The sequence below is a fragment of the Haliotis rufescens genome, unplaced genomic scaffold, assembly GCF_023055435.1.
Source record: "Haliotis rufescens isolate VD_foot unplaced genomic scaffold, xgHalRufe1.0.p SCAF_18, whole genome shotgun sequence".
Classification (NCBI taxonomy): Eukaryota; Metazoa; Mollusca; class Gastropoda; order Lepetellida; family Haliotidae; genus Haliotis; species Haliotis rufescens.
In genome coordinates, this window is record NW_025963868.1 from 1550417 (window position 1) to 1568050 (window position 17634).

General features: G+C 38.6%; 1 long non-coding RNA gene across 1 annotated transcript in view; it reads right to left on the reverse strand.

Moving 5' to 3' along the window:
* Positions 1-1020: 1020 nt before the first annotated feature.
* LOC125381506 overlaps positions 1021-17634 on the reverse strand; it is a 45676-nt gene continuing 29062 nt past the window's right edge. The window contains exons 7-8 of the long non-coding RNA XR_007221815.1: positions 6439-6551; positions 1021-1748 (exon numbers count right to left, since the gene is read on the reverse strand). This is a non-coding gene — a long non-coding RNA (uncharacterized LOC125381506). The remainder of the gene's footprint in view (positions 1749-6438; positions 6552-17634) is intronic.

Consider the following 17634-nt stretch of genomic DNA (forward strand, 5'->3'; position numbering starts at 1 on the left):
TATAGACGCACATGTAGCAAATGCATTCTGGGCGACTGGCATGCACCTCTGTTTTACTCTAAGACATGAACTCGTGATAATCGTGATTTGTCAAATTCTTCCTCGTTATGATTTATTCATAACCAACATTTGTATAGTTACTGTATGTTTGTCCACAGGAGCACATGTACACTCAATGTTACGGGACAAGAAAAGTATAATGTTCAATGTATTATGTATTTCCTTCCTGTAGGAAACCATTAGTTCCGGCATAACGTGTTATGTCATAGCTAGTGAAATAACAATTATATACGTTTAGGTAGATATAGTATTTCATCATTAAATAGGACATATAACATAAACAAACTGTAGTTTTTTCTATATTTTATTTCTAAAATTGCTTTAAACATTTATATAAAATAGTTGATTGAAAGACCCATCAACGTTGCATGATATGATAGCAATGAAGCATTCGACAGGACTCGTGTACTGTAACAGGAATAACATAACTAAACATAATTTGAAACACATAGCGAGACGGATATATATATTCGAAAATAACCAATGATAACATGAACATGTCGAGTTATGGTAATGGATGGAAAAGAAACAGGAGGAACTAGGTTTAATATGACAACTTGACAGAACATGTTGGCGGTGCAAGACGGTGTAAAGTTAGCGACCAAGCAAGACTACAGGAGTGTGAAGGTAAACAAATGAAAGTTTGGGGTGACTTGATCAAAAATGTGTAATGCCTCACAATTAGTCAAAACATTCGTTTGTACGTCGTGGCATGGTCCAATTCGAGTTCCCACTCTGATCACACATACTGCATTCGTGCAAGAGTAGAAAGCTTATGTGTTACTGTGGATAATGGAAATCTACAATACTAATGGCCCAGAGACATCTGACGACCTTTTTCTGAAGTGTCGAAATCAAGAACGAACCCCTCCCCACGTGCACGGAGGAACTGTATGATCTTTCTTCCAACGACTGATCCTAAGTTTTATGTTTCATGAGCCCCTACTTTTTGAGAGAGTATATACACCCAGGTAAAAATAAATGCGATCACACACAAACATTAAAATGTTTTGATAACATGATGACTGTAAAACTTCACATACTCAATTGTCTTGAAACAATCTGGCAAAACCACAAAGCTACTTTTCAGGACATATGTATCAGGGTAGGTTAGCACTGTTTCAGTGGAAGTTGGAATCAAAATGAAAGTATAGAAGAGAAGAGTTAGGTTCCTCTAAAACTTAAATGATAAATGGAACATATTCACGGTTACCTTTGCCTTTAATAACTATCCTTTACTACAATACTGTGAAATAACCTCAAAACTCAACAACAAATAAAGATATCAATCATACTCTCCTACAAAGCAGCTGACTCAAATTACATCGATTTTACGATGTTTCCTTCAACCAATGACAACCCACTCCCCCAGATAACACATACTGTCCTAGTAGCACCCATCACGTGGTTTTATTATGGGTACTCCGCTGTCTACATTCATCCTCATCATCTCTCAGGTTGTCGGGGGTGCCCGGAGGTAGGAAGTACTAGAAGCGCTCGTAAAATCGTTAACATATCGCCAACACTAAACTACAAGCTAACGAAGAGTAAGCTGTAAACTACCACTTGTTATTCTGTGGTAACAATATGCAGAAAGCTCCTACAGATATTAACGGTACAATACAAATGGCTAGATCCATGCTGAAGTTTCAACATGGTTGCAGGTGCCATTCGGAGCATCACTTGATCTGTAAACAAAATAAATAAACAAAATTTGGTACAATAATCCACATATATAAAATATCCTAAAGGTTATAATGGTGTTATTCATCACAAATGCGTAATGTGTTCATCAAATGCAATGTTTGTTTTTGTTGTAGTAAGTGACTGGTGATTTGTTTGTTTGTTTGTTATTTAACGCCGCACTCAGCAATATTCCAGCTACATGACGGTGGTCTGTAAATAATCGAGCTGGAACCAGACAATCCAGTGATTGATATCAAGAGCATCGATCCACTCATTTGGGATACGATGACATGCATCAACCAAGTCAGTGAGCCTGACCACCCGATCCCGTTAGTCGCCTCTTACGACAAGCACAGTCGCCTTTTATGGCGAGTATGGGTTGCTGAAGACCTATTATACCCCGGATCGTACTGGGTCTAGTGACTCGTGACATGTTGTTCATATAAATCACATGTTACTTCTCTATAGTTGACAAGAACAACATTCGGCAATTCTTCAAATATGGCCCACAATATCGTGAACAGCCTGCTTTCAGTTCGGATCACAAATTTAAAATCATTTTTAATGCTGTCGAAGCACATGCCCTAAAATGGACCATCAAAGAGTATTAACCTGTTGAATGTCTTTCAGTCAGTGCGTGATGTTGCCATTGGAGAATGCATACACTGAAAAAGGGGTAAATAGAATTGGAATGCATCCAGTCTGTTCCAGTCAGCTGTGATGCCCTACATGAATAGTTTGCAGCTGTTCCCACTGACAAGGCCACAAATAACATAATCATTACATGTAAGCCTAGGAACATTAATTGTTTTATCAAAGACCTTGGTATAGGTAACAGATCAAATATTGCCAAATATCTGCCGAAAGCATGCATCAATACTGTCAACTTTTAGCTTAACCCTAAAACCTTATGACATCTCCTTTCCTCTCTAGTTCTGGATTCCAAAGCGCCATAAATATCATTACAAAGAGAGATATTGCAGGGTCCAGCAAATAATAATGGTCCACTTGTAGAGAGCCATACACGCAAGGTACGCTCGAAGCGCTACATTAGTATTATCCTGGTAAATGGATCAATGTGCACTCGATTTGCATTCTCAGCTCCATTGGGAGTAAACAAAAAGGTTACCAGTCACATTGACATCTCATCCTACCGGGTATCCATTCCCTGCTGGGTGAACAGAGGCATATTTTGAACAAAGTCACTTGCCCAAGGACACACCGCATTTTGCTACATGTGCGCCAGTCTGGGGGAGGACTGAATTTGTCAAAAATAAAAGCAACTGTCATCTGAAATTTACTGAGAAAAAGAGACTTATAGCCGAATGTGTTTCCGTATTGTAAATATCATATATTAAGAACAAAAAGTGTATTGTGCGAGCCATTTGCGATAACAATACATATTTCTTCTTCCCTATATATGATATTTACAATACGAAAACGCATGAGGGTAATAATCTCTTAATGTCATGTTTTTGATGACCTCATTTGCATATTTATCGGATCTTGATTATTAAGTTTATCGGACTGGTTTATCACATCGATAACACTAACCAATATATAAGAGTAGGGATACTCGTAAATAAGTAAATATTTGCCAATTTGTAAGATATATTGGTTTCCAGTTACAGCTGTATGATAATAATGAACGAATTTGGAAGACATAACAACCGGTAGTGACGTTTGACAGTACAGTAAACTACGGTTATAACGAACACGCTTATAACGAACTGACGGATATAACAAACTTACTTTTTGGTCCCGACTACTTGCTGTAGTCATGCTGTATATGTTCTTATAACGAACTACGGTTATAACGAACTAAAATTAGTTCGTTATAACAGTAGTTTACTGTATATGTTATTACCGAGCAACGATCTTGAATGACGACAGGGGTAAGACGGGAAATTTCAAAGTGTTTGACACTTTCAAGGAAGGTTGTTTACTCAGTGGAGCATTATTTCTGTCCCTCTTATTGATTCTGCTTGTCATACAGTTGCGATTTACTTCATTTCATTGGTGTATGAAATAGCGATGCTGCTCTGCAAAGCGCTGAGCGCCTTCGGGCTTTTGGCATGCTGAAAACTGTACGGTTACAGTGGCCAATATGGACAATGCTTCACAGTATGTGATTAGCACTTTTGACAGCAAACCAAAATTGTTAACGATCGACTCGTTCAGGGTGTCCCAGGTCAACGACAAGAGTACAGGATCGATTGATCCGAACCAGAGTCGAAAACGAGTTCACTTTGCACGTCCTTGCTAGGTGTGGTCGTGTCACGCCAGTGTTAACCTGGGATCACATGCCAGATTTTGCGGTGGATCGGTTATGGTGTCAGCTGGCATCACTATGACATACCAAACCCCACTACATATTGTGCGACCCGTGAAGATATGGGATAGAATAGAACTTCAGCAACCCATGCTTGCCGTAAAAGGCGACTATTCTTGTCGTAAGAGGCGTCTAACGGGATCGGGTGGTCAGGCTCGCTGACTTTGTTGAAGCATGTCATCGATCCCAATGGCGTGGATCGATTGTCTTGTCCATACACGATTATTTACAGACCACCGGCATATAGATGGAATACTGCAGAGTGCGGCGTAAAACAACAAACCAAGGAACCAACATATTGTGCAAGAAAGGGTCACTAGACAATACTATCGGGACAACATTCTGACACTCGTTGTTGTCCCGTTTGCAAGGGTTGTAGTTCGACGTTTTGTCTTTCTAGACAACAACGCCCTTTCACGAATCGCCAATGTTCACCTCCAGCAGCAGAACATCCATAGAATGTCACAGCCTGTAATGAGCCCAAACTTTTCCCCCATTGAACACGTCTGGGACATGATAAGGTGACGTGTGCGTCAACGTCATATGCCGCAGACCACGTTGTCTGAACTTGGCCAGGGGCTGGAAGAGGAGTGGACCAGACTCCCTCAAACGTAGTATTCCTCGTCGAGTGAATGAATGTTTGACAAATCGTGGCGGTATAAGGCACTAAAGATCCAAAAACGTCAACTAATATCTTTTACAATTTTGGACATTTTAAGTTATTTCCGAGTATCCACTACTTTTTTAAAGAATATGTGTATATGATATAACAATATGTGAAATGCTGGACTTCCTAATAGAAATGTGAAATTTGGGGACAGTACATTAAGGCAAGGAGTGGCATCAACTGAGGTTCACCAACTGTCGTCTTCTCTTTTCCAGTCTTTTCTTTATGCATATATATCGGAATATCTTCTCGGAGAGGCAATTTCAAAACACGGGAAATTGGCAAAGAACGTAAACTTCATGTATATCGATGAACTCATATTGTTCAATAACGGTAAAATAGCCGATTCCCTTCCACTGATTGACCCACCTGGACTAGAAATAAAGGAGACCAATGAAATACTTGACTTGCCTTTCATGTGTTTATGTAGGGTGCCACCAGTGTGGCAGGATACTCCCGACTTTTCACTACTGGTAGCATCAGAGTTTGATAGAGATTGGAAAACACTTGTTTATGATGCAGTCGGAATCGAACAATGGACCCACTTTATTTGTTCTCCATCACAACAAAATAAACTCTGTACTAAACATTAAATCACAGCCAGTAAATAGAACGTGCCTTATGCAGAAAAATCTAAAAAGTGACAAAAGATACTAATTTGAAGTACATTTAGGTCACATTGATGGACAAAAACGTAAGCCCCTTTTGAGTAAGCCAAAGTGAGCTAAAAGTAATGACATGGACCTGTTGAAAATGTTGTTGTTACACAAACAAAACTTAACCGGTTTATCAGGAACTAGTTCTACCTTTTAACAGGAACATATTGTACGTTCACAAAATATAATAACGTGTGAAATGAATTAGATTTTTACCATAACACGATTCCAACAAAACAGCCCATGCTTTTCTATTATAGTGTAGCAATCAACGTCTGCAAAAAATGGTGAAATGACTGTTGCATAGGTTTATCAGTATATATGTTCAGTGTAATACATTTCGTGTATATATATTTTCAGGTGAACAACTGACTTTTCAGGCGTTTGTGACGGGTGCCACAAGCGGGGCAGAATATGCTCGCCTTTTCGCGAACGCCTGGTATTTCTTAGCATTAGTTACATGCTTTATGTGTATGAGAACAGTTTCCTGATTGCCGTCTGTTACCCCGAATTTGATTATGTATGTGAAAGTATGGATGAATTATTTTATCTGTACCACCAAACATTTGTAAAGATTATTGTTTGCACATCTTCAGCGCGTACACAATACACCCATCGCCACCTGTCAATCAAACAACATGATTTACCAAACAGAGTAGGTCATCACCTGTCCAACGTTTATCAACGTCACAGATATTATTTAGTTCAACTTTCAAGAAGTCTTGCTGTATGTTGAATATAGTTTCTGTACAGCGCAACTGCGAATCTAAATAGATCTGAACAAATCGAGCAAGTAGAAAACGTGAAATATGGAGGATAAACTGACTGAACTTATTTTACATATCTGTGATGTTTCTTTGGTATTAATATTTACACTGATTGTTTGTATAACCTTAGTCGTCCTATTTAATCTGTTGCATCGTAAACGTTTGTAAAGGAAAGGTCAACTATCTAAACACGTTAAAGGTTGTTAAATTTGACTGTATATTACAAAACGCTTGCTTCAACGGATGTTTACTGCAAAAGAAATATGTTACCTAGGATGTCGTGACAGCGACGATAGCGATGGTGAGGACAGGAATAATTACAGCGATTGCCACAGTGTCGTAAGGGATGTTCTCGCCCGCTAAGGAGATCGTAGGCCCATGATCTAGATAATTCGAATAAACACAGAGTGGCAGTGTATCAAGATCAAAATCATTTCACATTCAGATAACATGTCCATTCATTTATGCCTACAAAGTTCAAACGTTATACACACTTGGTGTTTCTTAACTTCAAGAGGTTTTGAGTTAAAGTAATATCAAGGTACCATCACAACATAATAGCATGCTTCAAAGCTCTGAAATGTTGAGAAGTGTGACACGATTACAATTTCAACATGGCTGCTTGGGCGGCCATGTTCTGAGTTAAAATATATACATATTCTAGGACGGAGTGGTGAGCGTCGTGTAACTTACCTTAATTACCTGATATATCCGTACCATAAAAGTGAGTGTTTTAAGCCGATTTTAACAATATTCCAGCAATATGGGCTTCACACAAAGTACCCATATAACAAAGATAAAAAAATGTATACACATTGCTAGGACTTTTACACTAAGGCTTTGAAATGCGATAACGTTTTACTGTATGTTTTGCTATCATCATTAGACAGACCTAAAAATACACAAACCATCTGCTAAGTGCATTGGAGTATTACTGGTCAACTACCTTTGACAATACACATTTGCAAAAATATCACATGTACCAATTACGCTGGCCATTTTGATACAATCAGTCAAAAGTTAGATTCAAGTTCTTGGACGACATTGTTTGGACTTACCACTGACAATGTAAACAGTATATCTTGATGTAGAAGGCAAAATTGCTTTCTGTCTATAGTTAGTTAGCTGTTATAATATTAAATGAACTGACTCTACATCGATCCATCTATAGAGACACCCATTTAATTGTTACTTAGTTTTGGGAAAACATGTGAGAGAAGGCTACCTAAATAGCAAACAAGCGTACTCAAAGCCAGAATCCAGTTAGGGATCCATTTTGAGTTTCATGACGCTTAAAATTATCCAGCTTCACCAAATGAAGCTAAAAATAGACGAACATGTGTTTGGTGTGGAAAAATATATAAGCTTAGGAACTGTGATCAAGTTATTTTGAATTTGTGATGATTGCATTGGTCTTACAGATACCCTAAAAATAAGTGTCGCTGAGCGAAGATTTGTGTTAAATGCGAAGGTTTTACCAATAATGTCAAATTATATTTCGATTCATCCAGGAAGATGGGTAACGTGTTCTGTGTTATGGAGAAAACGAGCTTTCGTGTTCAGTGCTGGCAAATTGACGGATGTATTGATGACTACAGAAAACTCATGAATTAAGTTCACTTTGAATTTCTCATAATGAGCTATATGCAGACAGGAATCATAAGAAAAACTATCCCGGCCTCACGATTTGAAATCACGCTGTTGCAGGGGTCATCCATGGACAGAGTCGGTGTACTGGTTCTTAGGTTGGGCTTAGAAAATGTATCAGATTAGAACGGACGGACAGTCGCCGAGCGCGCAATAACTATATATAGATATATTGAAACAAAATGAATGATACAGTTGATATTTATCTCCATTCGTTAAATCATATATGGTGTCACATTTTGAATCACCATGTCATAGGAATCCAGAGTGATATCAAGTATGTCTCACAACTGAGATTGAAACGAAGAATTTAAAATGTCCAGAAACGTCTGAGTAGTAAGTGTAGATACATGTATGTATCTGTGTGTTAGGCAATGCTTGGATGCACGTTCTTGATTTTCTATTCGCACTTTTATTATTATAACAAACAAAAGAACAAAGAAACATCGTATAGCAAAAAAGGTGTATTCAATATTACATTATACAGTAACAATGTTACAACTATTCCATGAAAACTGACTAGTTTCATTCTTATTGCAATGTAAGCACGTACAGAACATTCAATAACATGAAAAGGAAGGGCACCTAAATATAAGATCTAAGTTGTGTATGCAAATACAGGGAAAGCTCACAGCTATAATTAGCTTTAATTGTACGGAGATCTGTGATCCCTATTTACATCTGGAGAAGGAGTGGGTTATTGATTTTACCCGTGCGTTATCAAGGAAGTAAAGAGGCGAAGGGGTGGTATGTGCAATGTGTGAAGGTCCTCCCCATGATATTCTGTGCTGCTTATAAACACACTCTGTCAGTCATGACTTTCCAACACACATGTGTAGTTTTCATTGATATAAATATGAAATGAGAGGTCCTTTTAGATTTGCACTATGATGTTGGTGTTGATGGCTTTCATTCTGACACTGTGACATATCTTTACATGTAATGTCTCTTAAAATTGAGACTAGTGGAAAAACTTCGTACCTTGATCCATGAGGTATCTGTTACTAAACGTGAGGACCATCTATATATAGCTACAACTCTATGTTCAGAACACATGCACATGATACACTTGCAATCGTACAATGGACTCTGCTTTTAGTAGAGATTTCAGTAGTAGAGATTTTGGTCGTTTTTTATGTATTTGAATGGTACAAGTACTTCGTGACATTCATACACAATCTATCCTCATTTAGGGAAAGAACCTCTGGAATATGATTTTGAGAAGATGAACAAATTGTTGTTGAAACCAATGTATTTAGATACAAATAGATGCAAAATAAAGTCCTGAAAGCACATGCATCCGGATCTAGTCTGAAACGAAAATACCATCGTAGGGATTGAGGTAGAATTAGTCCCCATCAACATATGCTTGTCGTCGGAGGCGACTTAGATTGACAGGGTGGTTAGGGTTGGTGCTTGCGTGTCATCATGTCAAATGGACAGCGTAAGGCTTTACTCAATATTTCAATGACTGGTTCGTGCGTCACAGTCCTACAAAATATGATCTTGAAGATCCTTTCTAGAATCAGGTGAATGTGGCTTGATGCCATGGAACCAGAAATAAACCTGCGGACACCAAGCTAAATTGCAGCCTCGAAGATGAAAGACTTTTTCACGTGCAATTACACGTGACTCAAATATTGAAAATTTGGTTGATAAAGGAGTCCATGGGTGGCTGAAAACTAAACAATACGTCCATTGAGACAATTATGGACTTTCATTAAATGGGTAAGCTCCCTTTGCCCAATGCACGATGGGAAACAGAAACATTACTTGGCATAACTGTGAATGCTAATATGTCACGACCTCGCGGTTACATTCGTACTGAGCAGGATGACGTAGTTAACAAGTGCTACACTCCCCAGTTATACACCAGTGTGGACATTACACCATGGGGGCATGAAATATGAAAGACATTCCACATGCTAATCCCATTAAGAAAACATCAAGAGGATGTATCCTTTAAATAACGCAGACAAATTAGAATATCTAATTGCTCTTCTTTCGTCACGTTCAGATCACTTTAGGTTCCACTTCCATCATTTGAGATCACTGGAGAGGCATACTTATTGAGCACGAGAGTAGGTATGCATTACGTCATCGGTGCACTTGCTTCCCTGTCTTGTGTGATTTGGTTCGGTTTCCTGTGGATAAAGAAATAAAATCAGTTCCTGACAATATGTTGCCATTTACACAATACCTTGTCCAGATAATTGTAGCTTTATGAGCTCGACTCGCAAGAATTATGTAACGAAAACTTGGTACCTTTTCTAAGAAGTTATATATCCTATATGAAATTGAAGTTGTTAGACTTTCTAACAATCCCAGTTTGAAATATAGCAAGGTTACGTACTCTTCACGATACCATAATCAGAGCCTACTCAAAGTTCCACTGATTTCATTAATTGTGGATTACCTCTTTTTTCGTCTCCAGTATAGAAATCCAAGTACTCCAAGAAGGGCAATAACACCAAAAGCTATCGGAACTCCAAGAACTATCATGTTGGTATCTTCTGCAATAAATGACAAGAGCGTTACCAGACATAGTGGACACATTTCAGATTTTTAGAGGAACAAGAAGACAAAACCATCTCGGTTCCAGCCCTACTGACCCTATATAAAATCACACACAACAACACATGTAATGAATACTAACAAAACAAGTAACGGTAACTTCATATGAAGTGGTGTAAATGTTATGTTATTGAACATAACAACATATTAGTTGGTCATTTGTCTGATCAATGTTTTATCACATTTAACACATTCATTGATAAAACCCATACCTGGTACCAGGAGACAGAGAGAAACGACCTAAACGAGGGATGGTGTAACAACTCAATTAATAATGTCAATATCGGATGTGAACATGCGTTGATACAGGCGAGTCAGCGGGGTGCATTGAATACACTAGATGGTTGAAAATAGCCTTCGGGATGTTATTTCAAATGTCAACCAAGCATTGGTCCAACTGAGCTAGCGTTACGTGCTGGGTCTGGTCATGTCGTAGGTGTCGTTCTCGCTCATCCCAGACATGTTCTGTGGGGGAGAGGCCCGAAGAAACAGCTGGCCATGGCAGTACAGCAATGTCATACTGCCTCAAAAGTCTGTGAAAAAACGTGCAACGTATTGGCGGGAATCCTGCTGCAACGTGACGTTACGTCCCTGCATTAGAGCAAAAGGTACAACATGATCTTGAGCGATGTCCTCCCCGTAGCGTACGCCATTAAAATTGCCATTAACAATGATGAGTTGTGTTCCCTCCCATGACTTGTGGTGCCAGCCCGTACCAATACACTTCCAACGCCCAAACCTGACGACGCTGAGTAACGCAAGCGTCGCTTAAAACGTTTTCCCAGACGCCTGAAGACCCTTGCACGACCATCAGAGCTGTAAAGATGAAACCTGGACTCGTCATATAGTTCCAGTCTGGTCTTTTGAACCTCAAATGTGGTATGCACCAAGCTTGTGGTGCCAGGCGGTGAAGCAAAATTTGGCGTATCGCTGGACGTCGGGGCCGCATGTTGTGCTCCCTGAACCGGCTGCATACGGTTCTGCCCCTTATTGGTCATAACCCAGGAACAGTTTAAGTGGCAGTTTTGTATCGATTCGGTGGATGCACCAACCGATTTCGGTGGTCTTGTTGACGTGGCGTCACACGTGGTCGACCGCTACGCGGTAAGTCACTAGTGTTAGTCTGCTGCAGATAACGTCTCCAAAGAGATAATATTGTGTCTCGATGAACATTTAATTGTCTGGCAACTTCCTTTTGCCCAACTCCTGTTTGCAGCTTACCCACGGCGCTAACACTTTGATTTTCAGCAAGCCGTGGTTTTGCCTAAGCGTTATTTACGCTTAAACAAAAGGGTTTTTTTAGCACCTGATAGCTAAACAATCAGTGTGTGTTGTACACATTTAAAATACGTGAGAGTATCATGCTCCCAACAAACACACAAACATCCAAATTGTGCGCCGTGCATAAACATGCACGTGCAAATTGGGAAACACAACCTTAAAGTCGAGGAGATGTTTTATTTAATTTCAGAAAATATATTTTTTTATTGAACTTTAAATGATGCTAGGTTTCATTTTTTCCGTTTTTATATTTGCTTACACTAATCAAAACTGCAATTAGTCTCAGATCGTGTGGTTATTCAAATGCTTTTTTACACGAAGTCATACAGCATACAAAACTAAAGTGGAAAAAACAAACCTGTTGGAGTGAGAGTGGGTATTGTCGTTCTTTCACCTGAAACAAAAAGGAAATAAGTAAGTGTCAAAATGTCAAATTATATAATATCTGTCATCATTGGTTACAATTCACCAATAACAAGCAACAACCTGATGCACAAAAATTGCCATCAATTGTGTAACTATGGTTAATGCCGTTTTTAACAATATTCCAACAATATTCGACTAATGTTTTTATTGTTTTGTGTGTTGATATATGGAATACATAAATCATTACTCGAACTGTGTGTCCACTGACGTTTGTAACAGTTACATATCAGACATGGAACTCATCACTCCACTTTTGTTGTTGCAGATGGGAGACTATCAGGCGAAAAATGCAAACTAATATCTAAAAGCAAAATAACCAGGAGCATATCTCACCTGCTGTCATGCTGTCGTATCTGATAAATATCTTTCATCAGCAATCATGCACATTTTTATGACATACCTTGAGGCTAAATGTAAAACAAATATCTTTTAAGGTATTTACCTTAACGGATAATAAAAGGACGTGTCGTTTATTAGAACATGCAAGCCATGTTATATTTAATAATTTTGGGATTGATGAGAATATGCAAGTACATATCTCAATTTTATTTGGTACTGAAGAGGCCACAGACCTATTACTGCTGAGATGTGCTGCATGCTTATTTCTGTGAGAGAATGCTTTTTCTGGTTTGCATGATGAATAAAATATATAAGTTTTGTAAACGTCAACTATTAGCACGAGTTAACAAGGACGCAAATTTGATACAATTTGGGTCATCATAATAGTAATCTGGTAGATATGTATGTCTTAATGGTGTGTGTATTGCGCACGCAAAATAAAAATGTTACTCGTCTTCAAAATTCTTCAGGCTGCATTAGTTTGACAAAATCGGTTTTCTCGTTGAATACACACACACACACACACACACACACACACACACACACACACATACATACATACATACATACATACACATACATACACACACACATATAAACATACACACACACATACACACACACACACATACATACATACATACATACACATGTATACACATGTATACTTAGAAGAGCAATACCTCTAAAAGGATCCATATCGTTCAGTTCACCTGTTTATGTATAGGTACTATTACGCCAATTGATCATCAATCAGGGAAACGTCCGTTTGTTCTGATACTACATGTACATAAAATAGGAGTTCGAGATGAGGGAGTAATAGGGATGCTGCATGTTTAAACAGTTCAGGTAGAGTATTGTGTCGTCAAAGTGATTTGTTTAAGATGTTGTATACTTTCCAGTATATCATTCTTACATATTGGTGAATCGAGAATCTCAGTTACAGATTGTACATGAGGATTTCTTTGTGTTGTGTATTCTTAGCAGTCAATATCGACGAATGAAAAACAATTGTTTCAAGTATTTAAGCCGCTGTTAATTGTGGCATTTCGTTTCAGATTATCTTTTCTCTGGTGTTTGCAAGTAGCGTTATACTTGTTTCCACTGCAATTGTAGTCTCCTAGAGAATTTGTATCTTCATAGTTTCTAAAATTATTCAAAACGTCTATCTTTGTTCAGGCGATCGTCATCAAACCATCTGTTGATGCTTTCTCCCTTTTGTCAACTTACAACCACTCCACTATATACTCAATACTTATGTCAATATTTGTAAATGCTGTATCCACAGATTTATTCATCAATTCTTCCCAAACAAATTTAGATGATTTTGTTTTTTGCTTCAGTGAATGATTATCGTAAGGAAACGTCAATAGAAGATGTGTAGATTCAGTACGACATGGTATCACACTACATCCCAAAATAACTGCAGCTTAAAATAACAAAAGTTATTATCTAGTGGTCAGGGCGATTGGTGTTTACCACCTTTATGTTAATGGACTGGCCCGCTTTTTACTCCCTTAAGAACAACATGATACTTGGTGTCTTATTGTGCACTTTATTCACCTTCTTACATACATGATAACATGACATTCATACATACAATTTAACGAAGTCGAAGTCAGCAATCTATGCATTCAAGTTGTCACATACTCTCTATATACAACAGAGCCAGCCAAGATCACCTTACTAGCTCACTGTACTGTAGAGAAGTTTTCTCTTGTCTTTGCAGTTGAACTTTCAGTCTTTCAAAACTGCGCTCTCTATAGCTTCGTTGGGCAGCACCGAAATATCAATCTAGTTCAATGTGGCACGTTCACACTTCTCAATGGAACTGATTATGTCAGAAAATCAGGAGAGGTTCCGGTGATGATAAGACAAGGATTTATTGAGTTTGGAATAGAATCTTTAGTTTGTTCTTGATCGAGTTGTCGGGTAGTGGTTCCATAGACAGATAGGGAACAAAGACCTTTAGTCGAGATGAGGTTTATGCCACAACATAGACATTGTGGCGCCCCAAGATTCGCTTCCGTGGCTTCTATCCAGGTTGACAGGGAGGAGAGGAAGTCCAGCTGCTCTCCGAATCCATTTTTGGACCTCAGGGTCTTCTGTGTATAATACAGCAAGGCCTAGACTTTGAGTCTTTCTCTAGATGGCTTGTGCAAAGTGGAAGAAGCACCCTTTCACAACTGCATCGGGGAATTCAATGTTGGCTTATTTAATTTATTTAATCAGTATATTTATTTTCTTATATTTCTTATCATTATTCAAAGAGATTACTGAAGTTCTAATGGGTAACTGGAGGGGCTATTCCATTATCACTGATAGGGGTAGGCCAGTTGTGGTTACATAACACCGGCATCTACTTTGGGCTGCAGTTCTTACGGCTGGAGTTCTCATGGGAGTAAACGAAGAAGCTAAAATATAATCGATCAAACTAGCACTAGTGGGGCGCCACCTAGCGGTTGTTGGTGCAGGACGCAGGACACAGAGTTCCGGTGAAATTGGAGTTTTCAGAGGTAAACATGGCTGTGTGAATGATAATTCCAGGACATAAACTTGTATGGTCGACACAAAAGAAACAAGGGTTGTGACTTTCATACTTTTCGTACGAAAATTGGCTCTTTTCAACCAATATATATATCCATCTCATGTTCAAAAAGGCAAAACGAAGGTCGGCCATGCATATGCACGTGCTGCGCGTGCCGTGGGCGAGACACGCAGTCACAGTCTGTCTACTTGCGACTCTGTTACTCATACTGTCCAACGACGTAGAGCAGGACCCTGGCCCACCGAAGAAGCAAACAACGTTGCTAGAGGGAGAATTTTCAACGACAGAACTTATGCGTCAACTGAGAGACATGAGGTCGGAAATGAAAGACATGCGGTCAGAGGTGAAAGATATGCGGTTGGAATTGTAGGACAATTTCTTGAAACTCACGGATAAAATCAACGCTGTCGAAACTACGTTTGGTGATCTAAAAGAAGAAAACATCGAACTACGAAACACCATTACTAACCTTGCTGGGAAGTTGGACTCCCTTGAAAATGCTTCACGCCAGAAAAAACTCCTTTTCTTCAGCATTGACGAGTCTGCAAGAGAATCGTACGACGACACCGCCTCTAAGGTAACTGATGTGCTTACAAACACTATGAAAATATCTGATCCTATTGAGTTTGAGCGAGTGAAACGTATCCCTTCTAATTCACGTGGCAGTTGTCCCATCTTAGTAACAGTAAAAACATTCCAACAAAAGATGACGATCTTGCAGGCTACTAAACAGTTGAAGGGTCATTCAGTGAATATATCACAAGGCTTTACTGGAAGAGTCCGCTCTATTCGCTGAAACCTTAAAACCTTCCTGGATCAAGCTAGAGCAGAAGATAAGTTCGCGACAATAAAGTTCGACAAGCTCCAGATCGACAACGAGATGTACAAACTTAACGACGCGGGAGACGACATCGAGCTAGTTTCTACCCTGAAATCGTGGAAGAGAGCTCCTTACTATACTCGCCAGTCTACTTATAAATAGGGGTGTGGCCAAGGCCAGCCTCGATTGACAGCAACCTATATGTGCTTTTTTGGAACATTGAGGGACTTAAACATAAGTTCCATACATCCTTTATAGATTTTGTGAAATCTTTCAGTATTATAGCTCTTGTTGAAACTTGGGCGTGTAATGAGGACACCTTTAACATTCCTAATTTTACACAGTTGAGAAAAAAATCTCCTGGTGCATTTCGCAATTCTAGTGGAATATCAGTTTTTGTTAAGAACAATATTTTAAATCTCATGACAATGTTGACAAGCTGTTGCAATGATATAATGTGGTTGAAAATTCAATTTCCAGATTTAGTTCCAGTGTTGTATTTTGGTATTGTTTACTATTCACCTGCAGGATTGAGTAAACACGCTGACGAACAAATATTTGAGTTTTTAGAAGAAAACATTGCAAATTTTCGATTGAATGATCCGAACTGTCATATAATTATAAGGTGACTTCAACGCTAGGACTGGCAATGGTGTTAACTCTGATGTTATTGAAAGTGATGACCCAACCCATCTCCCAATCGACGATGATATGAACTATCAAAGTGATGATAACTTTGAACCACGTCTGTCTCAAGACTGTATAATAAACATAAGAGGTTTTGATTTGTTGAAACTTTGTAAAGGTAATAGTCTTAAAATATGTAATAGTCGTCTTTTTGATGATAAAGGTATTGGTAAAATTACATGTATAGCAAACGTTGATTACGTTTTATGTACAAAAAAAACCTCATTCCAGTTGTTTGCAGGTTTTGATGTTGGTAACCAGGTTGAATCTTCACATTTACCTATTGTTTATTCACTTTCTTTTAATGAAGATAAAAGCAACTCTCATGAAAACGATATTCTGATTCCCAAAATTAAATATGATTGGAGAACTGAAGGTAAAGATTTATTTGTCTCGAGATGGAATGATGTCTCTTCTGCAGTTATAGATCAGTTTTATTTGTTTGTAAACAATGGTGATTTATCCGAAGCCCTAAGTTTGTCTTGTGCTGATCACTGTAAGACGGTTGTTTCTACTGGTTATCATCTTGGCAGGGGAGGTAATTGATGGGATAGGGAATGTGATATGGCTCGTCGTGAGGCTCGTCGATTTCTCCGTGCTTTTCATGCGTCTAACAGTAGTATTGATAGACAGCGGTACACGGAGGCGTGGTCGTTATATAAACAACTTTGTTCGTCTCAACGGTTTCTTGAGTTTCAAAACTATGTTGATAAACTGAATAGTGCTCTAGAGGAATGAAAAGCAAACTATTCTGGAAAACTCTAAAACAAAAGACATACGTGGGATTTAGTCATATTAAGCACTCCGAGTGGGCTCAATGGGCTTCAAACTTCCCAGACTGAAGTTGAGTTCTATGATGTTGTAAAATCTTATGTTGATTCTATTGATAAAAATCTTGTTTTATCAACTGTAGATGATGACTTCCTTGACAAGGAAATATCTATCCAGGAGGTTACTGATGTTATATCTGGTATGCAGTCTGGTAAAGGCCCAGGTTTCAGTGGTATTAGTATCAAGTTTTTCAAGAATGTCGCCGAACAGTGTATATATATGCTACAGTTTCTGTTTAATGCAATTTTATATTCGGGCACGTATCCGTCTGACTGGACGTTAGGTATTATATTACCCTTGCATAAGAAGGGCA